This window comes from Macaca nemestrina, chromosome 10 (genome assembly GCF_043159975.1).
Source record: "Macaca nemestrina isolate mMacNem1 chromosome 10, mMacNem.hap1, whole genome shotgun sequence".
In the NCBI taxonomy this organism is placed as follows: domain Eukaryota; kingdom Metazoa; phylum Chordata; class Mammalia; order Primates; family Cercopithecidae; genus Macaca; species Macaca nemestrina.
The window spans coordinates 15,768,315-15,794,942 of NC_092134.1; the positions used below are offsets into that span (position 1 = coordinate 15,768,315).

General features: G+C 47.3%; 1 long non-coding RNA gene across 1 annotated transcript in view; it reads left to right on the forward strand.

The window, feature by feature from the left end:
- The first annotated feature begins 7,274 nt into the window (after positions 1-7,274).
- The window catches only part of LOC139356633 (uncharacterized), a 62,071-nt gene continuing 42,717 nt past the window's right edge, over positions 7,275-26,628 (forward strand). Inside the window, exon 1 of the long non-coding RNA XR_011608786.1 lies at positions 7,275-7,612. This is a non-coding gene — a long non-coding RNA (uncharacterized lncRNA). The remainder of the gene's footprint in view (positions 7,613-26,628) is intronic.

Genomic DNA, 26,628 nt, shown 5'->3' on the forward strand with positions numbered 1-26,628 from the left:
GGCTGGGGAGGCCTCAGAATCATGGCGGGAGGCAGAAGGCACTTCTTACATGGCGGCAGCAGAGAAAAATAAGAGAGAAGCAAAAACGGAAAGCCCTGATAAACCCATCAGATCTTGTGAGACTTATCATTATCATGAGAACAGCACAGGAAAGGCTGGGCACCATGATTCAGCTACCTCCCCCGGTCCCTCCCACAACACGTGGGAATTCTGGGAGATAACAGTTCAAGTTGAGATTTGGGTGGGGACACAGCCAAACCATATCAGTCTTGCTCTGTTGACCAAGCTGGAGTGCAGTGGTGTGATCTCAGCTCACCACAACTTTGCCTCCTGGGTTCAAGAGATCATCCTGCCTCAGCCTCCCAAGAAGCTGAATTACAGACACATGCCACCCACCACACCCTGCTAATGTTTGTGTTTTTAGTAGAGATGGGGTTTCACCATGTTGGCCAGGCTGGTCTCCAACTCCTGGCCTCAAGTAATCCTTCCACCTCAGCCTCCCAAAATGCTGGGATTACAGGCGTGAGCCACCGTGCCCAGCCTGTCAGTCTTTAATATGCCCATGAACATTATAACTCCCTCAGGAGAAGTTGGAGCAGGTAGGTTTCTCAACTTACTTGGCTTCAGAACCCTTTTTTCACTGTATCTTGGTGGATTCATGCTCTGTGGAACGCTTCGAGAAACACTGCTCTCAGACATGGGAAAAATTCCAAGTATATTCTGAGACCTTTTACAAACCAGGCAGCCTAATAGTCCATGTTTCCTGGACCATTAGATGAAAGAAAAAAAAAGAAAGAAAGAAAGAAACTTTAGAGATACTGATAACATTATCTCAGCTTTTTATTTTGCCAAGTAAAGACATTTTAAAAACCAAAGCAAAACAAAAACAAGATATTTCCAACTTAGTATCAACATTGTTTTATTAAAAAAAGGCTATCTATCACCCCAAGATTAGGAGGGCCTTGATTTGAAGAATAAAAATGTAAATGCTGTTCTATTTTCTCATTTCTCCAAAAGCCAGTGGGGTGGAAACACCAGTTGATAGACAAGTGTTTGGGGGCCACTTGGATCATTACACATTCTATGCATGTAATAAAATATCACATGTACACTGTAAATATGTGCAAATACTATGTATCAACTTTAAAATGTTTTTTAGAGTCCCTGGATTCTGGACTTAGATACCAGGGGTTTGAACCGCAGCTCTTAGTCTCACTGACTTGGGACACTTAGTGGTTGCCATATATGTGTGCCCTTCCCCCACCTCTGTGGGCTTTTGCTTCTAACAGCCGCTCCTGTAATTCTCACAGGATCACTTTTGTTTGTTTGTTTTGAGACGAAGTCTCACTTTGCCACCCACACCGGAGTGCAGTGGTGCAATCTTGGCTCACTACAACATCCACCTCCTGAATTCAAGCGATTTTTCTGCTTCAGTCTCCTGTGTAGCTGGGATTACAAACACATGCTACCATGCCCAGCTAATTTTTGTATTTTTAGTAGAGACAAGAGTTTCACCATATTGGCCAGGCTGCTCTTGAACTACGGACCTCAAGTGACTCACCCAACCCAACCTCTCAAAGTGCTAGAATTACAGGCACGAGCCATGAGCCCGGCCACCAAGTGCTTTTTAAACATAAATTCCATTGCATTCCATTGCAGTCAAACAGCAGTAATTGCTACAATTTATTGAACACTTTGCTGAGGGCTCACTGAGTCCTCCCAAAGGCCCCACGAGGTAAACACTGTTGTTACGCGTGCCCATTTGAGAGGTGAAGAAACTGAAGTTTAGAGAGAACCGACTTGCTCTAAGTCACACAGCAGGTAATACAGCAGGCAGAGCTGGGTCTTGAACTGGGGTCTGAACACCAGACTGCGCTCCTAAATCATTGCTTTTAAGATGTGTTAGACAGACTCAGAGCTGCATTTCATTTAGGGCTAATTATTTCCCACTACTCAGGCAAGACCCTTCTGAAGAATCTGACCAATGCTCTGTGAATTATGAGGCTTTCCGGTGTGGCTCGTAGCAACAGGCACTCTTCCCAGGACTGTGTGAGAGGCTGTTGCCTCTAATCCCCTCAGATGGTGTCCCCAGCCTTGGGTGATCTCCTCCCAGTCACCATCAGTGGTCAGCTGAGCCCTCAAGGGGACCTCCACAAACAATCATTGAGGACCTACCTGCCAGGGGGATGAGGCAGCAGGTGCTGAACGCCTTCTCTATGCCAGGGACTTTATGCTTAATCCTCCGATAACTCTCTGAAGCTGTGCTGTCCAATGCAACGGCCACGAACCACAGGCAGCTACTTCCACTTAAATTAATTACAATTAAACAAAATTTGAAAATCAGTTCCTCTGTCACACCAGCCATATTTCAAATGTTTAATAGCCACGTGTGGCTAGTGGCTACCACCTTGGTTTCCATGTGTCCATTACCGCAGAAAGTTCTAGGGAATAGCAATCCATCCCCAATTCACAGATGAGGAAACTGAGGCTCTGGCTCAGGCACCTGTGTGATAAAGCCAGGATAGGGCCCTGGCCTCTGATTCCAACCGCTCTGATTCCAAACTGCCTCTCCTACAGAGGCCCACTGTGGAGCTCAGCTCCAGGGACAGAAAGACAGATAAACACAAAGGAACCCAGCGGAAAGTGACAGTAGAGTGTGGCAACCCTCAGGATCTGTGGGCTCAGGGACACCTTGCCCATTTTGCTGAGAATATCCTGCCTCCTGTCTTCATTCCCTCAGTCAACACAACGTTCCATATCTGCATTCCCCAAACGGGAGCCACTGACCACACATGGCTACCGAACTCTTGAGATGTGGCTGCTCTGAATGGAGCTGCAAGTGCAAAACACACACCAGATTTCAATGAGGTGCCAAAAAAGACTAAACTATCTCATTAATAAATTTTAATTAGTTACACGCCGACATGATAGCTCTCAATGATACTGGATTAAAGTGTATTAATTATTATAATTAATGCTGCCTGTTTCTTTTCACCTTTTGAATGCAGCTACTAGAAAACTTACAATTATATCTGCAGCTTGCAGTATTTTTCTAGTGGTCGCGGCTTCTCTGAAGGCCCCAATCCCTGTGCTCTGCAAGAGGCCACAGAGTAGAACCAGAAGAGAAATCTGCAAAAGTCCAGGAAAGAGACACCCTGCTCTAGGCTTGGTCGGTGCAGCTGCGCATGGGCTCAGCATGGGAAGTGCTGGAAGCTGCGCATCAGAGGGCTAGGTGCACCGACTGGGACCCATCAGCAAGTGGCTGATCTTTTCTGTTTCCTCCTCTGTAAAATGGAAATAGTAATTATCCCTGCTTCCTGGAGTTATTTTAGAGATTAAGTAAATTAATGAATGCAAAGTGCCTGTCGCATGTTGGTGCTTAATAGATGACTAGGATTTCCAACCAGGGACAATGTTATTACTCCTTCATGGCCGCGGGCAATGTCTAAAGACATTTTGGGATGTCATAAGTGGAGGCAGAAGGGAGGTTATTACTGGCATCTAGTGGGTAGAGACCAGGGATGCTGCTAAAATCCTACAGTGCACAGGACGGCCCCTTGCCACAGTTATCCAGCCAAATGTTAATACGGCCAAGGTACAGAAACCTAAGGTAATGCCTGTCATTGTGATCAATATGATTGACACCTGTGGAATTACCTCGTTAAAAGCCCAGTCGTCCTAAGGCAATGCCTGTCATTGTGATTAATATGATTGACACCTGTGGAATTACCTCGCTAAAAGCCCAGTCGTGAGTGAGAACCCACCTCTGAAAAAGATGAAGAAATGTGGCATATGCCTATAGTCCCAGCTACTCAGGAGGCTGAGGTGGGAGGATCACCCAGGAGTGTGAGGCTGCAGTGAGCCATGACCACACTACTGCACTCCCGCCTAGGTGACAAAGCAAGACCCTGTCTGATATGGTTTGGCTGTGTCCCCACCCAAATATCATCTTGAATTGTAGCTTCCATAACTCCCACATGTGGGAGGGACCCGATGGGGGGTCATTGATTCATGGGGACAGGTCTCTCCCATGCTGTTTCCCTGATAGTGAATAAGTCTCATGAGAGCCGATGGTTTTATAAATGGTAGTTCCCCTACACAAGCTCTCTTGCCTGCTGCCATGTCAGACATGACTTCATTCCTCCTTCACCTTCTACCACGATTGTGAGGCTTCCCCAGCCATGTGGAACTGTAAGTCCATTAAACCTCTTTCCTTTCTAAATCACCCAGTCTCAGGTATGTCCTTATGAGCAGTGTGAGAACAGACTAATACCCCATCTCTAAAAAATAAAATGAAAGTCCAATCATGAGATGGTAGACTTCACGAAGGCAGAAATTTTTATCTGTCTTGATCACTACTATATCCCCAGTGCCTAGAAGAGTGCCTGGCACATAGTAGGTGTTCAGGATATATTTGTTGAGTGAAGAGACAAATGAATAAAATGGCAGGGCTACTTGTTGTCAAAGTCTCATGTGGTCAAAGCCAGAAAGAACATTCTGATCTGTACATATATGAATATAAGAAATATTTGCCAACTACTATGTGATGTGCTCTGTGCCAGACACTCGAGTTATGATGGTGTAAATGAGACCTAGAAGGTAGAGCTCAGTCTTACGGATACATCTGACAAATGAACAGGCCATTCTGGATTCCGCTTTATAGCTTCCTGCTGGAGTTATTTGATTGATGAGGAGCCCATTCACTCACAAGGCAGCATACTCTGTGATTCTTGTAAGAATATTCTTGGCCAGGTGTGGTGGCTCATGCCTACATTCCCAGTACTTTGGGAGGCTAAGGCAGGTGGATCACTTGAGGTCAGGAGTTTGAGACCAGTCTGGCCAACGTGGCAAAACCCCATCTCTGGGAAAAATACAAAAAAATTAGCCAGGCATGGTGGTGCGTGCCTGTAGTCCCAGCTACTCGGGAGGTTGAGACTGGAGAATTGCTTGAACCTGGGAGACAGAGGTTGCAGTGAGCAGAGATCATGCCACTGCACTCCAGCCTGGGCAACAGAGCGAGACTCTGTCTTAAAAACAAATTCTCTTTACTAGAGACAGCCACTGTCACCAGGGGCCGGGGTGCAGTCACCTGAGCTTAGGGCCGGTCCCTTGTCATCCCAAAGCCCCATTCTGTCCCCCAGGCACCCGCCCTATGGTTCAGGAGAGCCCCATGGCTAACAGCCCAGCCAGCTGCTTGCTCCCTTCTCATCTCTGCTTGACAGGCCAGGCTGGCTGAGTCACAGGCTCAATTTCTCCCAACCCACATGGGTTCTGGGTCTATGCCAGGGGGATGAGCTGCCTACCAGAGTGCCCGCAAGTCAGACCAAAAAGAGCCCATGAGCTTCACTGAGGATCAGACCTAAGAACATTCTGGAATCCCATGCTCCAGCTTGGAGCTCCCAGAGGGCCAGATGGCAGCAGACAGGTATGTAATTCTACCAGTGAGAAAACCAGGGCATCCAGTGTGTTGGGGAGAACCTGCATTGCCTGAGAATAGTAATATAATAACTATTATTGCTATATGTTGTCATGGTTAATTATTGCTATTTATTGTCATAGTTAATTATTAGAGTGGACAGCCTTGTCTGTATTGGTCACTGCTATATCTCCAATGCCTAGAAGAGTACCTGGCACCTAGTAGGCGCTCAGTGAGTTCTTTTGTGGAATAAATGCATGAACAACAACAATAATAGCTACTTCCATTTGTCGAGCACGTAACACAAGGAATTACATATATTTTTGGTGGGGTTTTTACATTTGTCTGTCTCCACCACAAGGGCATGAATGACTGACTTTGGTTTTTTGGTTTTTTTTTGAGACGGAGTTTCACTCTTGTCGCCCAGGCTGGAGTGCAATGGCAAGTTCTTGGCTCACTGCAACCTCCGCCTCTCGGGTTCAAGCGATTCTCCTGCCTCAGCCTCCTGAGTAGCTGGGATTACAGGTGCCCACCACCATGTCCGGCTAATTTTTTTTTTGTATTTTTAGTAGAGACAGGGTTTCACCACCTTGGCCAGGCTGGTGTCGAGCTCCTGACCTCAGGTGATCTGCCCGCCTCAGCCTCCCAAAGTGCGTGAGCCACCACACCTGGTCAACTGACTTTGTTTTTACGAGAATATTGTTCCTGTAAAAATTATATCGCCAGCACAGTCACCCGTGTCTAGTAGGTGCTCAATAAATGTTGTTGAACAAAGAGGCAGGTGCTGAGTATTATCTCATTCATTTTCATGCAGCCCAGGCATGGCGGGAGTGCCCGGGAGCACATTTTTAGAAAGGAGAAATTGAGACTAGAGAGTGAAATGACTTCTGAAGGTCACGCGCTTTGTGAGACTCAGATCAGAGCCGGGATCTGAACCCTGTGCCCTTGTGGAACCTGTATGCTCCTCCCTGCTGGGTCCCGCTCCTGGCAGTAAAGAGAAAGAACAGGGTTGGGGGTCTTTGGGAAGGGCTCCGGGGCAGAGTGGTGCTACTTTGGTACTCCCTCATCCTGCCCTGTGAACACAAGTCACAAAGCCTTTTCCATGTGATGTCCCATTTGGGGTTCACAGCAGCTGCAGCAAAGCCCAGAGAGGTGGAGTAACTTGCTCAAGGTCACACAGCAAGTTGGGCACAGGTCTTCTGACTGTAAGTCCAGTGCTGTTTCTCCTAAACCCCAAACTGTGGCTCATAAGCAGGAACACATGTGGGTCAGAGAAGACGGCTTGTATTTCAGCTGTGGACTTTACTTTCCTGGGCAACCTGGCCCAACACACCTAGTGGCAAATCCACGTTCCGTACTTTGCTGTGTGACTTTGAAAACTGACTTCTCCTCTCTAAGCCTCAATTTCCTCATCTCAAAAATGGGGATGATATCATCTACTTTGCAGGTGGCCATGCAAATCCCTGACTCAGTATCAGACACAGCTGGATGTGTGTTCTGGCTCTTCTGCTGTGTGACCTTGGAGAAGAAGCTTAGCTTCTCTGAGCCTCCGTTTCCTCATTTTGCAAAGTGGGTTAATAAATGCCCACCTTTTGGGGGCACATGAGATTTCAGAGGGGACAGTGTGGGCACCATGCCTGGCCTGGAGCACAGTAAGTGTTCAATAAAAGATAGTTCATGGGATCCTTTGTGACTGCCGTGGGTGGCCTCACTCAGGATCTGGCGGGCACAGCCTGATCCCCGCAGACACAGTGAGCTCGATCCTGGCTGCCCCCAGCCAGCTGGGGGGAAACCTGAGCCACCCTCCTCCTGGGCAGACACTGCCACTGCCGCTGCCACCTCTAAATGAAAGAAAGGTCAGAGCCTAGGGAAGCCAGGGCCGTGCCATGGAGGCAGCCGGCAGGAGTGGAAGGGAGGGGTGGCCAGCGACTGCCTGACTGCCCTTGTCTCTCCCGGGGAAGCCTGAACTGGCCTGGTCTGGGTGCAACCCCCCTGCCCAAGGCTTGGCCTCCCAACCCGGCAGAGCCGCCTCCCAGCCTGCCCCTGGGGAGGGGCCACCTGGTGTCAATTAAACCCCAGTTGCTCGGCCTGCACCACGCCAGGCGGCTGATTAGTGCCGCTGGCCTCTCCAGATGGGGAGCACTGTCTGAGAGGGGGTGACTGCCACCATGCCAGGGTGAGGCCTTGCTGGAGCTGGTGAGTACCCAGGCGGGGGCTCGGCTCCCCAGGCAGGGGGACCTGGTGTGCCGAAGCTGGGCGTCGTGGGCTGGGGGCTCACTGTAGGGCTCATTTTCCTGCAGCGTTACAGGGCCTCGCAGCATCCCTGACCCCCGTCACCTCAGCCTTACAGGAAGGGTACCCAAGGGGACCACAGGCCAGTCCCACGTCCTTCCCCTCCGGTCACGCAGCCGCAGGGGCTCCCCCCAGACAGTGTCAGGAGACCTGATGGGTGAAGGAGGGATCAGTCGGCACAGATGAGGCTTTAGGATTTCGACTCTGCTCTCATCACCCTCAACAGAGCTGGTTCTCCCTGCCGGCCTGTCTGGGACTCTAAGGCTGGGTCCCTCCAACCTGCCAGCCCCAGAGCTCATGCTGTGGGTGGCACCATTGCTCGGCTGGTATGAGACCCCTGTGGGAAGCAGGCATGGAGAGGCTGCTGTACTGGAGGCCAGAGCTGAGGGGAAGACCACGCGCTTCAGAGGGCCACATGTCCTGGAGCATGACTGAAGGCCAAGGAGGGCCCTGGCCAGGATCCACAGATGCTTTTAGGGATAGCAGTACAGCCTGCACGCCAGGCCACTCTGCAGGATCTGAGCCACCTCCTGGTTCCTAGTGGAGAGTTGATCCCAGCAGGGACAGAGGAGGAGGTGGCTGCCTGCTCATGGGACAGACGTGGGTGGGGGGACACAGACAGGGAAAGCTCGCCAGTGCCTCCAGGAAGTGGGGGGACACATGACTCGCCCTTGAGCCTGCACTGGCTGTAAACACTGAGCCTCAGCTCCTGGCTGGGAGAGGTTCCGTTATCCATGAGAGGGTCCCCTGTGGTGACAGACAGTGTTATCACTTGGTGGTACCACCTGGTGGTCTGTGGCCACTGCCTGCTTGGGGTGGAGGCAAACTGTGTTTGAGATAGGATGGCAGGGCCTGGCCTGGGGAGATGGAACATTGCTGAGTGTCCATCCACATGCACTGAGTGTCCATCCACATCCATTTGCCCATGCATATCCCTGTAGCCCATTCTGTCCAGCAGGGCATAGTGCCTGCTCTGTGTGTGTGTGTGTGTGGTATGTGTGTGTGGTTGCATTCAATGCCAAAGCCATGCAGAGGAGGGCTCCTTGACAGTGTCACAGAATCACTGTAGATGGCTCTTGCCAGCTCAGTCTATCTCGGGGGTGAGTGTTTCCCGAGGGCAGCGCCCCCAGAGCTTCCTGGAGAGCTGGCTAGAGACTCTCCCAATTGTGCATCTTGGGGAGCTTCACTTGCTTTGTCTCCCAGATTCCTTTCCCAGCTGGCTAACGCCAAGCCAGGCTGGCAGCTGGACCCGAGGACTGTGAGTATGAGACAAGAGGAAAGGGATGGGGGCAGCTACAAGGGAAGCTCAGCTGCTTTCTGGGAAATAGTGGATCTAGTTCATTTCTGCTATAAATATTCATCAGAGGCCTCTGTGCTAGGACCTAGGCCCAACGCTGAGGATATGATAGCAAACCTAGAATGCATTCATTCATTCCAAAAATGCTTATCAAGAAACATCTATTGCTAGATGCTGAAATTACATGGGAGATCTCAAATTCCTGTATTCCTTTGCTCACTGCACGGCATTTATTGAGGATCCACTATGAGTGAGCCCTGTACTAGCTGCGGCAGATACACGGGCAGATCTGGGATATGAGAAACCACGGCCTCTTCCAATTTTCTCAGCTGTCTTTGCATGCTATGCCTGGATCTAGTGGAAATCTAGATGCCTAAGAAACAGTAGGACATGGGATTCTTTTTGTGGCAAAGGATGAGGCCCCACTTGGCAAAACCATGCAGAATGTCTCCAATGTCCACCCAATTAGTGGCTTTAGCCAGAGGCCGGGGATTATGACCATCACATACCCCCTTAGGCCTCTGGGAAGTAACCACACCAGAGCAAAATGAGCTTCACATACATCCATGGTTTAACTTCCTTTGCCAAAGGAAAGTATGATAATTTTGATAATTAATTGCTAGGCATGCCCAAGGCACTTGCTTGCATAATTTAACAAATACTAGAAGGTACCATTTGTTATTTGCCATGAGCCAGGCGCTGTGTTTAGCACATGAGATGATTCATTATTTTTGTTTTGTGTTTCATCTTCTGTTTTCTGTTTGGTTTTGTTTTGTTGTTTTTTTGAGACAGGTTCTTGTGCTGTTGCCCAGGCTGGCGTGCAGTGGTGCGATCACAGCTCACTGTAGCCTCAATATGACAGCCTCAAGTGATCCTCCCACCTCAGCCTCCTGAGTAGTTGGGATTACAGGTGCACACCACAATGCCCAGCTAATTTTTGTATTTTTTGTAGAGGTGGGGTTTCGCTATGTTGCCCAGGCTGGTCTCTAACTCCTAGGCTCAAGTGATTGTCCCGTCTTGGCCTCCCAAAGTGCTGAGATTACAGGCGTGAGCTACCGAACCTGGCCTGAGATAATTAACCTTGTTGAACTCTTGCCCAGTGCTCATTTACTAGTTCTATTACTTTCCCATTTTACTGCTACAGAAACGGAGGCTAGGAGGGGTGAAATAACTTCCCCAAGGTCTTTGTGACTCCAGAGTGCACACTTTCACCCTCTAGGCTGCAGCCCTCCTTGAGCAGTTCCAGTCTAGATGAGACAGAAGCAATTTTCTACAAAATCCGGATGAGGCAGCATGAGGGAGGGTGTGCTTCCCATCAAGGGAGTGGGTGGGACAGAAGGAAAACACAACATGTCAAAGGGCTTCTCAGCCTTTGCAGGTGGAGAGCATTTTTGTCTAAACAAAATCTTGTGGAAACTGATCAAAGCAGGGTGTTCCAGGTTGAGCTAGGGTGGGAGTCTCACCACCTCCCTCAGCTTGGACTCCCTCTCACCCCCATATGCAGCTGAATTCCTGGGGTGTACAGACAGCTGACAAAGCACTTTGCTATGCAGTCAAGGCCCGCCGGGGTGAACCTGGCAGGTGAGGATACCTGGCAGGTGAGGATACCTGGCAGGTCAGGAGAGGATGCCCTTGAAGATTTAGAGAAGACCTGGATAGTAATTGAGAAATGCAGATGTCTAGGTGAGGGGAAGAAGAGACATTCATTTATTCATTCAGCAAACATTCACTATGCTCCTGCTATGTGCCAGGCATTGGTCTAGGCCCTCATGATGAAGTGGTAGACACAGAAAACAAAAGGGGGCCAGTTTTTTGTATGCCTGTGTCAATCAGTCATTGACTTAGGCTGTCCTCAGTTGGGGAGGTGGGGGAGGTGTCATCATCTCCCAAGCAAGCCAGCTTCCCTACCTAAGGCAATACCCAGCTGGGGCATTGCCCTAGCCTAGCAAAGACATAACTGTTGTCCACACCACTGCCCCTGAGTAGTTTCTGGATCAGTGGGGGAGACAGGTGAGGGGACAGATGAGGATAGCAAGGAAGGAACATTGCTTGGATGGGGAAGCCCAGAAGGGGGTGCCAGACCCAGTGTGGGAAGTTGAGGAAACTTGGCCAGGAAGAGTTGGGGGCCTGAGTTCAAATCCCAGAATCACCACTTGCCCGTTGTTGACCTTGAGCCAAAGACTTGCTCTTAGAGCCTCTGTTCCCCTAACTCTAGGATGTGGCTGCCACCAGGGCCTTCCTTCGAGATGGTTGGGAGGATAGCCCAGTTCCTGCAAGTAGTAACTACTGGGGCAATGAAGATGGTGGTGTGGGTGTATTGAGGCTGGGTTGGATCACAGAAGGCCTGGGTTCCCAGTGAAGCTAGGTCCCTTCCCACCGAACTCCAGAGGGACCTGGGAAGCCCTAAGAGGTGAGTCAGAAATGGCTGCTGGAGGCAGGTTCCAAATAGTACCAGAACTTTGGGTCATTCGGGAGGAGGCAAGGATGGGATGTATGTGGGGAGAAGGATCTGGTTCAGGAGGGGCCTAGGGTTTAGCCAAGAGCTGGGCAGAGAGGGAAGCCTTGAAATTGGCTGTGAAGGGTACCCTTACATCCTCTCCCTGCACCTCACTCCCAGAGCCCCGAGCCCTGGCCTAGGTAAATCATCTCTTTCTCCATGCCTCACACCCTCATTCCGTCTCATTCAGCAAATATTTCTTGATTGTCGGGCTCTGAGGATACACATATGAATAAGGCAGAAAAGGCCCCTTTGCTTGGGGAGCTCAAAGTTCATGATTGGGGTCATCAGATACCAAGGATAGGGAAGAAAGGGAGACATCACCCAGGGGTCAGGAGAGTGAGCGCATGTGGGTGTCCATTGAAATTTGGTTTCATGCGGTCATTGGAAGCCCAGAAGGAGCAGTTTCTGGGCGTCCATGGGTCAGAAGCCTGGTAGCAGAGTGAGCAGACACTCTGATCTCCACCATAGCTTGGTTGAACCCCTCAAAATAGCTCATTTGAAGGACATGGTGTGTGTGAGGCTGTGTGGGGGGTGACTGTGTGGCTGTGAGGAGTATGAGTGTGTGTGCATATGTGTGAGAGGTGTGTGTGTGTGAGGTTGTGTGCATATGTGTGAGAGGTGTGTGTGTGAGGTTGTGTGCATATGTGTGAGAGCTGTGTGTGTGTGAGGTTGTGTGCATATGTGTGAGAGCTGTGTGTGTGAGGTTGTGTGCATATGTGTGAGAGCTGTGTGTGTGAGGTTGTGTGTATATGAGAGGTGTGTGTGTGAGGTTGTGTGCATATGTGTGAGAGGTGTGTGTGTGTGAGGTTGTGTGCATATGTGTGAGAGGTGTGTGTGTGAGGTTGTGTGTATATGAGAGGTGTGTGTGTGAGGTTGTGTGCATATGTGTGAGAGGTGTGTGTGTGTGAGGTTGTGTGCATATGTGTGAGAGCTGTGTGTGTGAGGTTGTGTGCATATGTGTGAGAGCTGTGTATGTGTGAGGTTGTGTGCATATGTGTGAGAGGTGTGTGTGTGAGGTTGTGTGCATATGTGTGAGAGCTGTGTGTGTGAGGTTGTGTGTATATGAGAGGTGTGTGTGTGAGGTTGTGTGCATATGTGTGAGAGGTGTGTGTGTGTGAGGTTGTGTGCATATGTGTGAGAGCTGTGTGTGTGAGGTTGTGTGTATATGAGAGGTGTGTGTGCGAGGTTGTGTGCATATGTGTGAGAGGTGTGTGTGTGAGGTTGTGTGTATATGAGAGGTGTGTGTGTGAGGTTGTGTGCATATGTGTGAGAGGTGTGTGTGTGAGGTGTGTATATGTGTGAGAGGCGTGAGTGTGAGGTTGTGTGCATGTGTGAGAGGTGTGTGTGTGAGGTTGTGTGTATATGTGTGAGAGGCGTGTGTGTGTGAGGTGTGTATATGTGTGAGAGGCGTGAGTGTGAGGTTGTGTGCATGTGTGAGAGGTGTGTGTGTGAGATTGTATGTATATGTGTGAGAGGCGTGTGTGTGTGAGGTTGTGTGCATATGTGTGAGGGTATGTGTGAGAGTGAACACATGCAAGGATTGTGGGTCGTCTATGTATGAGACTTTGTGTGCATGTGACGGATTGTTGGGGAACGTGTATGAGGTTGTGTGTGAAGGTGTGTGTGTGAGGGCTGTGTGCATGCAAAGATGTGTTTAAGAGTGTGTGTGAGAGGCTATGTTGAGCATTTTACGTATGAGGATGTGTGTGTATATAGTGTGTGAGGGTGTGTGCGTGTGTGAAGGTGTGTGTGTGGGGGTTGTGTATGTGCAAACATGTGTTTAAGGATGTGTGAGCGCTATGTTGAGAGTGCATGTGAGGGATGTATGTATATGGGGTATATGTATGAGGGTATGCGTGTGTGTGAGGGTTATGTGCATGCAAAGATGTGTGTAAGGGTGTGTGTGGGAATGTGCACATGAGGGGGTGTGTGTATGGAGCGTGTGTGAAGGTGTTTGTGTGAGAAGTTGGGGGTGTCTGCATGAGGGTGTATTTAATGGTGTCTATGGGTATGGGGTATGGAAGGGTGTGTATAATGCCTGCATGTGTGTGAGAGGGTGTGGCTGTGTGTGAGATGTGTGAGAATGCATGTGAGAGTTGTGTGCACGTGTAACTGTGTGTGAGAGTGTAAATCTGTGAGTGCGATACACATCTATGTATTTTCATCACTTAGGATTCTTAGACTGACCTAGGAGAGTCTAGAAGCTCACCCCCACCGCCCACCCTACATGTAGCACCCTACGTGTGTATATGTAGAGTGTGTGTGTGCGTGTGTGTGTGAGGGTTCTGTGCATGCAAAGATGTGTTTAAGAGTGTATGTGAGAAGCTATGTTGAGAGTGTGCATGTGAGGGTGTGTGTGTATATGGAGTGGGTGAGAGGATGTGTGTGCGTGTGAGGGTTCTGTGCAAGCAAAGATGTGTTTAAGGGTGTATGTGAGAAGCTATGTTGAGAGTGTGCATGTGAGGGTGTGTGTATGGAGTGTATCGGTGTGTGTGTGAGTGTGTGTATAGAGTGTGTTGGTGTGTGTAAGGGTGTGTGTGTATGGAGTGTGTCTGTGAGGGTGTGTGTGTGAGGGTGTGTGTGTGTGAGGGTTCTGGGCATACAAAGATGTGTTTAAGGGTGTGTGTAAGAAGCTATCTTGAGAGTGTGCATGTAAGGGTGTGTGTGTATGGAGTGTGTCTGAGGGTGTGTGTGAGAAGATATGTTGAGTGTGCATGTGAGGGAGTGTGAGTGTTATGTGCGTGCAAACGTGTTTAAGGGTGTGTGTGAGAAGTTATATTGGGATTGTGATATGAAGGTGTGTATGGAGTGTGTGTGAGGATGTGTGTGTATATAAAGTGTCTGTGAGGGGATGTGTGTGTGTGTGTGAAGGTGTGTGTGTGAGGGCTGTGTGCATGCAAAGATGTGTTTAAAGGTATGTGTGAGAGGCTATATTGAGAGTGTGCCTGTGAGCTGTGTGTGGATGGAATGTGTGTAAGGGTGTGTGTGTAAAGGTGTGTGTGTAAAGTGTGTGTGTGAGGATGTGTGTGCATGTGAGGGTTCTGTGCATGCAAAGATGTGATTAAGGGTGTGTGTGAGAAGCTATGTTGAGAGTGTGCCTGTGAGGGAGTGTGTGTATGGAGTGTGTGTAAGGGGATGTGAAGTGTGTGTGTGAGGGTGTGTGTGTGAGGGTTCTCATGCAAAGATGTGTTTAACGGTGTGTGTGAGAAGCGATGTTGAGAGTGTGCATGTGAGGGGGTGTGTATGTGTGAAGCATGTGTGAAAGTGTGTGTGTGTGAGGAGTTGATATCTGTGTGAGGGTGTATTTAATGGTGTGTCTATGCGTGTGGAAGGGTGTGTATAATGAGTCTGCATGTGTGTGTGAGAGGGTGTGGCTGTGTGAGACGTGTGAGAATCCATGTGAGAGGTGGGTGCATGTGTAACTGTGTGTGAGAGAGTATAAATCTGTGAGTGTGATACACATCCATGTATTTTCATTACTTACGGACTCTTAGAGCTAGGAGAGTCTGGAAGCTCACCCTACTTTCTTCACCCCACTCACGCCACCCACCCACCCCACATGTAGCACCATACAGCTTGCATTTTCCCATTCATTATTTCCTGAGACCCTCAGCAGCCCTATGAAGATGGCTTCATCCCATTGACAGATGTAGAAACTGAGGCCCATGGGCTCAGAGGGAGATGGTGGCAGTGCCTCTGAGTCACAGAGAATTGGTCTTTGGCCAGGTAGCAGCTCCGACTTTTCGTTTCTCTATTTCTTCTAACTCGAGTGCTTAGGTACAAAACAAGATGCCTATTCAAAGCCCACTCACATTCATTGTATTCTTTCTTTCCTCCTTTGGTTCTATTAGTTTCCAGTATTCTTTTTTTATCCTGTTCCTCCCCTGGGTTCCATTTCCCTTCCACTTCACTAGGAATAAATGAGACTGTAACTTTTACACATCCCCTGTCCCCCTCTGCCAAATGCATTTTAAAAATCACTTTTCAATTAAAAGAAAAATTATTATAAAAATATTTAAATCAAAGTAGAGTTCATCATTCAAGAAAAAAAAAAAAGCAGGAAAAAATGGGTTTGCAATGCTCACCATGACTCCTCCAGAACAATGAATCATAAAGAGACATTTAATTTGCAAGGGAAAACAAAAGATCTCAAATAAAGACCAAATATTTTTACAGAGTCAAACCCCAAACTAGAGAAAACAAATTCAGTCTTCGGGAAGCTAGTAGTGCTGTTGGCCAGTAATACCTACAGATTTGGGAAACCAGATGCATTCTTCTACGCTCTTTGCTCCTGCATTCTGAGCTTATGCCCCATACCAACCTTCCTATTCATCATGGGCACTACTATACATATAGTTAGTCCTCCAGGTACCCATATGCATATATAAGCAGTGACCATATTAAATTCTGATCCCGCCAAGCAAAAATCCCCCAGGTGCTGACTCATTCCTGACAAAGAAGTTAGGTATGAATAGTCTTGAGCCTTTGAGGAACTCTTGTGGCCATTAAAATCTGTGGCCTTTAGAGCATCTGAAAGATTTAGGTCACTCATTCTAACCCTTCACACACACACACATACACACACACACACACACACACACACACACACACACACACAGAGACATCATCCAAACACCCATGCGTCTATTCATGCATCCATCCATCCACTCATGCATCCATTCTTGCACACATACCAACCATCCACCCACTCATGCATCCACCCATCCATCTATCCATTTATGTATGAAACCATCCATCTATCTATGTATCTATCGATCCATCCAACCAATCATCCATCTATGCATCCATCCATCCATCCATCCATCCATCCATCCATCCATGCCAACCATCCATCCATGCATGCATCCATCTATCCATCCATCCAACCATCTATTCACCCATGGAACCATCTATCCACCCATCCATCCATTCAACCATTTATCCACCCATGAATCCATCAGTCTATCCATCCATCCATCCATCCATCCATCCATCCATCCATCCACGCATCCAGGAATTTGTCCATGCATCCATCCATCCACCCATGCATGCATGCCAACCATCCATCCATTCATGCATTCATCTATCCATCCATCCAACCATCTATCCATCCAGCCAACCCTCCATCCATCCATACATACATACATCTACCCATCCCATTAGTCATTTGTCTGTCCATCCATCCACCTAGTCATTCATCTGTCTATCCATCCACCTGTTCATCTACTCATCCATACATTTACCAATAGCTTATCAGACATCACTCATCTATCTACCTTTAATTTATCCATTTATTAGTTTATCTGTCCATCCATCCATCCATCTGTCTGTAATTGGGGTCCCCAAGAGCACTCCCAGGTTTGATGATTCTCTCAGAGGACTCAGGACTCAGTATACAGTTGTACTCGTGAATTTATTCCAGTGCAAGATACAAAGTAAAATCTGCAAAGGGAAAAGATGCATGGGGTAAAGCCCAGAGAAACCAAGAGCAAGCTTCCAACAATCCTCTTCAAGTGGAGCCACAGAGGACACACTTAATTCCTGGAGCAACAAGTTGTGACAAGACGTGTGAAATGTTTTCTGCCACGGAAGCTCATTAGAGACTCTGTGCCTAAGATTTTTGTGGGGGTGGGCCATGTAGGCACACTCTGCCTAAAATATACCAAAATTCCAGACTCTCAGAAGAAAAATGAATGTTTAACATAAACCATAGTGAGCTACTCTTATCAATTCTAGGATCTTTGGAAACCCTCCCAAAATCCGACTTCCCAGTTGTGAGCCAAGGGTCAGTCTTGCAAGGAGGGCTCTCAGGGGAGTTGTCTCAGAGCTACTGTATTAAAGCTTTCCTTCACTCCATCCATCTCTCTGTCCTTTTATCTATCTGTCCACCCTCTCATGCATTTATCCATCACCCATTCATGCACCCATCCATCTGTTGTTCTGTCCATCCATCTATCCACCTATCCATCTTTCCATCTACTCATTTATTTCACCCAACATGCATTGAACATTTACTCTCATCCTGCCTTGAACATTTACTCTCATCCTGCCTTACTGGGCTCTGAGACTGCAGAAATGGATGAGACATTCCCCACCCACTCCCATCAAGTTGCTCACATTCTGAGTGCCTTTAAAAAGAGCATCTCATTCCATCTCCTCCTCCATAGACGAACTGAGACATGAGAGAAGGGCTCTCCTGGGGCACATGTCTCTGGGATGAACCAAGGGTCAATGCTGAGCTGCAGGCCCTCAGTGAGCCCAGTGTGGTCTGAGCTGAGCACAACTCAGCCATGGGCACTCTTCGCCCTGAGCAGCCATGCCCCGAGCAGCCATGCCCCTGGCCTGTGTCATCCCTCTTTTTCCTATGGGGCTCCAAGATAACTATTCCAGCTTCTCTACTGGGACCTCAGCTGCCACCAAGGCAGCCTAAGACTCCCTAAGAGTCTGTGTAAGCTGAACCCAGTTGAGAGAAGAAGCTGGGAGGAAAATTTATAGGAACTGTGTGTGCCTAGGTTAGCTCTGGAGAAAGGACAGACAGTAAAGGCAATAGAGTTACTCTTCTCTCTCTCTCTGCCTTTCCCTCCTTTGCCAGCTCTCTGAGCATCTCTCCAACTCTGCCTCATCACTGTCACTCTAGCAATAATAATGGCAGCCCCTCAGGTCACTGTCACTTCCACCTTCCACATCCCTGACCTAATTGATCCTGCCGCCTGCCCCATGAAGTGAGCAGGGCTACAATGATCCTTTGTCCTATTCAACATAGCAGAGCTCGAGGCTCAGAGAGGCTAGGTGTCTTGTCCAAGGGCACACAGAGTGGGCCCTACCCTTAAGTCTTTGTATTCCCTAATCCAGAATATTCTTTCTCACAACATGATGGAGCCTCCCAAAACTCATTCCCAGGTATTTCTCTACTTAGGATAACACATTTACCTTAATTTTCTTCTGTTCTCATGATCAGGCTGTAAGATGCAGAGACAGGAACATCGGGAGAGGGGGGTTTATGCCAGCAGATGTGACATCTCTTTCCACAGTCTCTTGAAGAGGCAACTGTGCTCATATTAATAGTGGTTATCATTTAGCAGGCACTGATCAATGTTGTAGGTGCTAGTTTGAGCGCTCGGCACACCCCATCCTTAACTGTAGGTGAAAGTACTGCACAGATGACTCGAAGGATGTTTTATCTACCCATTTGACTGAAGCAGAGGATCTGTCCACCAACCTGGCAGGCTACAGAGGCCACAGGTGAAGCACGTGAAGCATTAACTCCAAATGGGCAATAATTTGAACAGTAAATGTAATCTGCAAAGTGGCAAGCGGGTCAGCATCTTTCAAACATGGGATGCTTTTAAAAAATTCTTTTAAAACTAAAAACATTTTTTTGAGACAGAGTCTTGCTCTGTCACCCAGGCTGGAGTGAGTGCAATGGCATGATCATGGCTCACTGCAGCCTCAATCTCCCTGGGCTCAGGCGATCCTCCCACCTCAGCCTCCCCAGTGGCTGAGACTATAGGCATGCTCCACCATGCCTGGCAAATGTTTTAATTTTTTGTACAGACAGAGATTCCCCATGTTGCCCAGGCTGGTCTTAAACTGCTGGGCTCAGTCTACCTACCTCAGCTTCCCAAAGGGCTGGGATTACAGGCATGAGCTACCATGTGGCCTCTGGCCGTTTTGTTTTGTTTTGTTTGTTTTTTAATTGAGACGGGGTCTTGCTCGGTTACCGAGGCTGGAGTGCAGTGGCATGATCACAGCTCACTGCAACCTCAACTTCCTGGCCTCAAGCCATCCTCCTGCCTCAGCCTCCCAAGTAGCTGGGACTACAGGCGCGCATCACCATGCCCCGCTAACATGGGATGCCTTCAGCAGGTACCTATTCTCACAGACACCTCCCCTTTGCCAATGTCGCCATAAAATCTTTCTATTATGAGGTTTTTTTAAATGTACATTGGCATAAAAGTAGATATAAGTTCTTCACTTATATCTCATCTACTGCTATAAAACCAAAACAAATCTGCAAATTAAATATGATCACAATTACAAAACCAATAAAATTCAAATTCAAAATATGTCTGCGGTACACACTGTGATGTTTTGCTGACACAAAACTGCCACTCACAATCTAAATGGTGGACACACACCCCAGACGGTTCTTTTTTCAAGAGCTTGATCAGCACATGTCATTTTTAAAATGTATTTATTCCAGAGAGTTCTTTTGGTTTTCCTCTGCCTCTGTGAGGACCTGATTTTCCACTTTCCCCTTCTCAGACTTCTGTGAACCTTCTGTTCCTACAGCGTGGCTTTCCATTCTTGAGCCTTTACCAGGCACGAAGAAGATCATTTTTGTATCATGCCCATGGTATTTTCTTGTCATTGTGCAGTAATTAAAGTGAGACAGTTCAGCACAGTTGTCATCACTAACACAAATGCAGAACAGACACCAGCATCATGTGGCAATGCACGATGATAAGATAGTGATCAGTTAATTCAGAAAAGGATGATGGTAATATCCTACAACTTAAAGCAATTATAACATGATCATAGTGTATTGTGAAGCTCCAGGGGACCCCAATTTGAGAAACTCATGTTCAGACACATCTCGCATTCATGGGGAGCATGGATTAGAATTGGGGAGCTGAATTAAGAGGTTATGATGTTATTTAGTCCTGATAGCAGGAGGGCTTCAATGGCTAAAACAGGAAGGAAGGGCCAGGTGTGGTGGCTTATGCCTATAATCCCAGCACTTTGGGAGGCTGAGGCAGGAGGATCACTTGAATGCAGGAGTTAGAGACCAGGCTGGGCAACATGGCGAAACCCTGGCTTTACAAAAAATAAAAATTAGCCTGGTGTTGTGGCATGCTCCTGTAGTCCCAGCTATTCAGGAGGCTGAGGTGGGAGGATTGCTTGAGCCCCAGGAGGTCAAGGCTGCAGTGAGCCGTGATCATGCCACTGCACTCCAGCCTGGGTGACAGAACGAGAACCCATATTAAAAAAAAAAAAAAAAATGGAAGGAAGAATCTGAGCCATGTGTTGTGTTAAAGGAAGACTAGGCAGGATTTGAGCTTTGATGGTGATGCCCAGAGAACTGGCACAAGGTTCCTTGAGCCTCCCAGGCCCTGGAGGTGCCATCATAGATGAGGAAGGAAATCAGCAGCAGCTGAGCAAGGGAGAAACCTCAGCTGCTTTTCCTAAGCATATTGAACTCCTGGGCTTGGCTTCACCTTACTTGTTCTGAGCCTTGGTTCTTTCATTGGCTAAATGAGAATAACACCTTCCCTGCGCTTGGCAGAATGGATGAGTGAGTAAGGGCACAAGCTGGGGAATCAGGCAGCCCATGGCTTGAATTCTAGCTCTACGACTTGCTAGCTAGGAGACCCGAGAGTAGACCCTGGACATATCCGGGGCTGTGTTTCCTAGGCTGTAAAAGAGAAATAGCATTCACACCTTTGTACAGTAATTGTCGAAAGTGAACGTGATCATGTTTGCAAGGGGCTTAGTCAGCGTCTGAAACGTTGTGAGCACTCAGTAAATAATAACTGCCGTGTTACTGTTACCATCAACCTCATTCATATTATCAATGATGATGTGTCACGATCACCATCATTCGCTCATCAGCTTTCTCTGTCTCTCCATCGTTCTGGGTCCCAGCTTCCCTCAACATGTGAATCCTGCTTCTCTGCCTATGAAGACTTTGTCCAGTGCCTTAACCTCACAGCTAGTCTCCTTTTTCTAATGCAGGTTCTCAACCTGTTTTATTCCATAGGCTCCTTGGTAGTCTGGTGAAACCTACAGACTCTTTCTCAGAATAATGTTTTTCTTTCTTTCTTTTTTTCTTCCAACTTCTGTTTTAGGTTCAGGGGGTACATGTGCAAGTTTGTTACACAGGAAAATTGTGTGTCACTGGGATTCGGTGTACACATGACTTTGTCACCAAGTAGTGAACATAAGTACTCAATAGGTAGTTTTCTGAACCTCACCCTCCTCCCACCCTTCACCCTCAAGTAAGTCTTGGTGTCTATTGTTCCCCTCTTTGTGTCCATGTGTACTCAATATTTAGCACCCACTTATAAGTGAGAACATGTGGTATTTGGTTTTCTGTTTCTGCATTAATTCGCTTAGGATAATGGCCTCCAGCTGCATCCATGTTGCTGCAAAAAAAAGGTGATTTCATTCTTTTCTATGCCTGTGTAATATTCCATGATTTATATGTACCACATTTTTTCTTTTCTTTTCTTTTCTTTTCTTTTGTTTTTTGTGTTTTTTTGTTTGTTTGTTTGTTTGTTTGTGGAGACAAGGTCTCATTCTGTTGTCCAGGTTGGAGTACAATGGAGCCATCTCAGCTCACTGCAACCTCTGCCTCCTGGGCTCAAGTAATCCTCCTGCTTCAGTATCCTGAGTAGCTGGGACCACAGGTCCTTGAGCCACCATGCCCAGCTAATTTCTGTGTTTTTTGGAGAGATGGGGTTTCACCATGTTGTCCAGTCTGGTCTCGAACTGAGCTCAAGCGATCCTCCTGCCTTGGCCTCCCAAAGTGCTGGGATTACAGGCATGAGCCACTGCTCCCGGCCCAAACCATATTTTCTTTATCCAGCCCATTGCTGGGCATCTAGGTTGATTCCATGTCTTTGCTATTTTGAAAACAAATAATGTTTTTAAATGCATAAAACATAACACATAGGATTGCAAAGGAAGTAATTATACTGAAATATAGTTACCAAGTATTTCTTTTAAAGAAACCAATGTGATATGGTAACATGTGTGGGGTTTTGTTTTGTTTTGTTTTTGTTTTTGTTTTTGAGACGGAGTCTCACTCTATCACCCAGGCTGGAGTGCAGTGGCACGATCCCAGCTCACTGCAAGCTCTACCTCCCGGAGTGATTCTTCTGCCTCAGCCTCCTGAGTAGCTGGGACTACAGGCGCACGCCACCACACCTGGCTAATTTTTGTATTTTTAGTAGAGACAGTGTTTCACCATGTTAACCAAGCTGCTCTTGAACTCCTGACCTCAGATGATCCACCCACCTTGGCTTCCCAAAGTGCTGGGATTACAGGCGTGAGCCACCGCGCCCAGCCAACATGTGTGTTTCTTTATTAACACATTAACTAACAAATGAGCTAGCTGTGAGTCTAACAGATTCTATAATTTTGAAGTAGTAATGAACATAAACGTTTCAAGATATTTGTAACAACTGTAAGGTGATATGAAAATACTTATGATTTCTTTTAGTGATAAAGTCACAGGTACTGATAATACTACTGTGGCTATTGGTCTATATTCGTGATGAAAGCAAGTGCTACATTTCAGTTAGAGGTTAATGTAAAATAAAGATGTAATTTTTTTCCCATCTAGGTTCACAGCTTCTCTGAGTTGTGTCCACAGACCCCTTGCTACAAATCAAATGGTGCTGTCTGCCTCATGCTACCAATTCCATTTAGTTAAGACTTATTTCTATTTGAACATTCAAAATTCTTTTTATCTACCAACATGCTCATGGTGAAAAAAGAATCAAATGAGAGAGAACCCCATAAAACAGGAAGCAGTTCTCCCCCCACTTCTTCCTACTTTTATTCTGCTTCCCAGGGGCTACCATTCTTAAGTTTTCTAGATGTTTCCTCTGTGGTTTTCTCCAAACCTCTAAGCATCACGCTAAAACATGGTATTTATTGATTTACAGACCTTAAACCTCATCTATTAATATTTCTTGCCCTGTTCTCCCAAAATAGGTTTATCACTATTTTTAGTTCTACCTTGGTTACCTTGGAAACTCTAACAAATGCCTTTATGATTCCATTTCTTCTTACATCCACTACAGGGGTTATATTTTGACTCCACACTATTTCAGATGAGATGTTGGTGCTTCAACTTCCTTTGTTCTTCCCCTTTCTCTGCATTTCAAAATATTGACAACTGACTGGGTACAGTGGCTCACAACTGAAATCCCAGCACTTTGGGAGGCTGAGGCAGGAGGATTGCTTGAGGTCATACATTCGAGACCAGCCTGGGCAACATGGCGAAATCCAATCTCTACAAAAAATGTTTTTTAAAAAATGTTTGCCAGGCATGGTGGCATATGCCTGTAGTCCTAGCTATTCAGGAGGCTGAGATGGGAGGATCACTTGAGCCTAGGAGGTGGAGGTTGCAAGTGAGATGAGATAGTGCTGCTGAACTCCAGCCTGGGCAACAGAACCAGACCCTATCTCAAAAAAAAAAAAAAAGTTGACAGCTGTCTTTTGATGCATAGATCCTGTACACTTAGTATAACTATGAACTCCTGGAAAGCAGACACCTGGTTTGATTTCTCTTATATCTCAAGTGGATCTAATGGCACATACTAGGTGTGCAGTAAATCCGTGTCCCGTGCTCTGCCCCTTGCCTATAGTATGTGCCCCCTAACCTGGCTGCTGATCTGGAAAATAAGCCCCCAGCCACCACTATAGCCAGGGGAAGGACTGGAGCTGATACGATGCATGCAAGCCCATCCCCACTGACTGGCCAAAGCATAGTCATGGGGGCTATTATTGCCCACAGTTACATACTACAGAAATTCGCCTGGCCTTGGGGGTCTGCCTTTCCCATTCGAGCTTCAAGGAGGCTTCTTCAGGGAGAATATTAATAACTGTCTGAATCATTAACTTCCCTCCCACCAGCATCACTAGATTTTCAGCCAGGCATAAAATGGTCCTGGAAAAGGAGACAAGACCGATGTCAGAAGGAAGAAGCCTTTTGCTGTCATTCCCAAGTTTGATGACTTGTTTCCCGGGCGCTGTTCCTGGTTCATAAAGATAATCTATTTCCTACAAGAGAAATCTCTTGTGTGAGAGATCTTTCTAAAGCCTGCTCTCTTCACTCAAGCCTCTTTGATATCAATCCAAGGTTCCCCAATCCCTTGGGATAAAGTCCAAATTCAAACTCAACCCAAGGCCCTTTGTGACCAGGCCCTAGTCTCTAACCAACCCTATTCCTTCCAGCTTCACCTCCCATAATTCAGCCAAATATAACTACTTGCAATTTCCCCAGATCAGTAGACATCCTCTATGCCCTTGCTGTTCTTCCACATGGAAAGCTCTCCTCCCCAGCAGCATCCCCTACATGTCTTTCCTCCCTGGGCATAGACAGCACCTCTGCCAGTCTTCCCTGAGCCTCCAAGTCCTGTGTCCTCCCACAGCCTCTTGCACTCATCCCTATCATAATCTGCATCATTGAATTGAGATGATCTATTTACTCAATGGTCTCCCCTCTGGAGTATAAATTCCTTGAAGGTGAAATTCATATGGCGTTCAGCATTAGGTCACAACAATGCCTAACACAGTGCCTGGAAGCTAGAAAGTGTTCAATAAAGATATTTGTGATGAGTGTATGAGTGGATCAATGTATGAATAGATGGTGGATGGAGATGGTTGTTTGAATGCATGGATAGATGGATGAGTGGATGAGGGGATGGTTGCATAAGTAACTGGAAGGCTGGAATGGATACACAAATGGGTGAAAAGGTTATTGGTTGGAAAGGTGGAAGGCACATGACCTTTGGTCCCTGATAAACTGGACAAGTGCCATCAAAACACACATCATGGAGTAACAGTTGGCCCTATTGCACGTAGCCCTAAGGTCAAGTTCATGCCCTAATTTTCCCCAGCTCTCCCAGTAACCCACAGAGGATCTTTCACTCAAAAGTGTCTCTGGGCTGGGCACAGTGGCTCACACCTAATCCCAGAATTTTGGGAGACCCAGGAGAGTAGATCACTTGAGCCCAGGAGTTCAAGACCAGCCTGGGCAACATGGTCTCAAAATCTCATCTCTACAAAATATATAAAATTTAGCCAGGTATGGTGGCATGTGCCTATAGTCCCAGCTACTCGGGGCTGAGGCTGGAGGATTGTTTGAGCCAAGAGGTTGAGGTTGAGGTTGTAGTGAGCTATGATGGTGCCACCGCACTCCAGCCTGGGTGACAGAGTAAGACCCTGTCAAAAACAAAACAAAACAAAGCAAAAGTCTGTGAACCTTCCTGGAACTTGTACTTTTATGGAGCAGATTTGGAGCTCTGAATGTTACATGTATATTATCAATTGTGTAAGTGGGAATTTTTTGAATTTCTTATTCAGCAACAAACATTTCCTAAGGACATATTATGCTCCAGCAACTATGGCAGGTGCTAGAGATATGGAAATGAAAAATCACTGCCTTCCGGGAGCTTAGGGTCTGGGGGAAGTGGTGGATGTAAATGTGCAGTCAGCTAATAATAACACAGTGACAATAGCTGAGATCACTGCTGCCATTTATTAAGTTCTAACTAATAGGAGAATAGGACATAGATGGAGAATGAAGAGAGGATGCCCCTGATAGAAGAGAGTACAAGAGAAAAATATCATACCCTATCATGTGAGGTAGGTCCTATTAGCTTCATTTCGTAAGTGTAGAAAGTGAGGCTCAGAGGGGTTAAGAGAATAATTCAAGGTCGCATAGCTGATAAGTGGCAGAGCCAGAACTCCACCTGCCTCCAAGACCCAGGTTTTTAACCACTCCGTGGCCTCTGACATAGCACACAGCCAGACCATGAGAGAGGAACCAAGATGGGTGTAAGCCACGTACCAGAGGAACGTGGAGGAGAGAGAAATGGACTCTTCTTGGAGGAGAGGCGGAGACTCTCCCCAGGAAGGGATATCAGAGTTTGGGTGGAACATTCTGTGTACTTGAGAGTAGTTACTCATAGATTTAGACAGGGATTGTCTCATGGTCTCTGATACTTCAAAGCCTGGTCTCCTGAGGGCTCTGACAGAAGACAGGGCATGCATTTCCCGGCTAGATCACCTCCATTCCCCAGAGGCTGCATGGCACCAAGGACAGGACCCAGCTTGGGATCACATAGACACAAGCTGAAATCCCAGCCCTGTACCAGCTGTAGGGTAAGTGGTAGAGCTCAGTGTCTGTCTCCTAATTTGAGCTCTCCAAGCCTCAGTTTCCTCATCTAGAAAATGGGAATAATGATGCCTACATTGTCTGATTGTTGTTAGTATGAGGATAGTGTATGTCAGCCTGGCACTTAGGAGGGTCAGTAAAGAGTGGGTCCCTTCTCCTGGCTCCTGGACATAAGCAGCCTGCTCAGATCATCCTCACAAGCTGATCCCTTT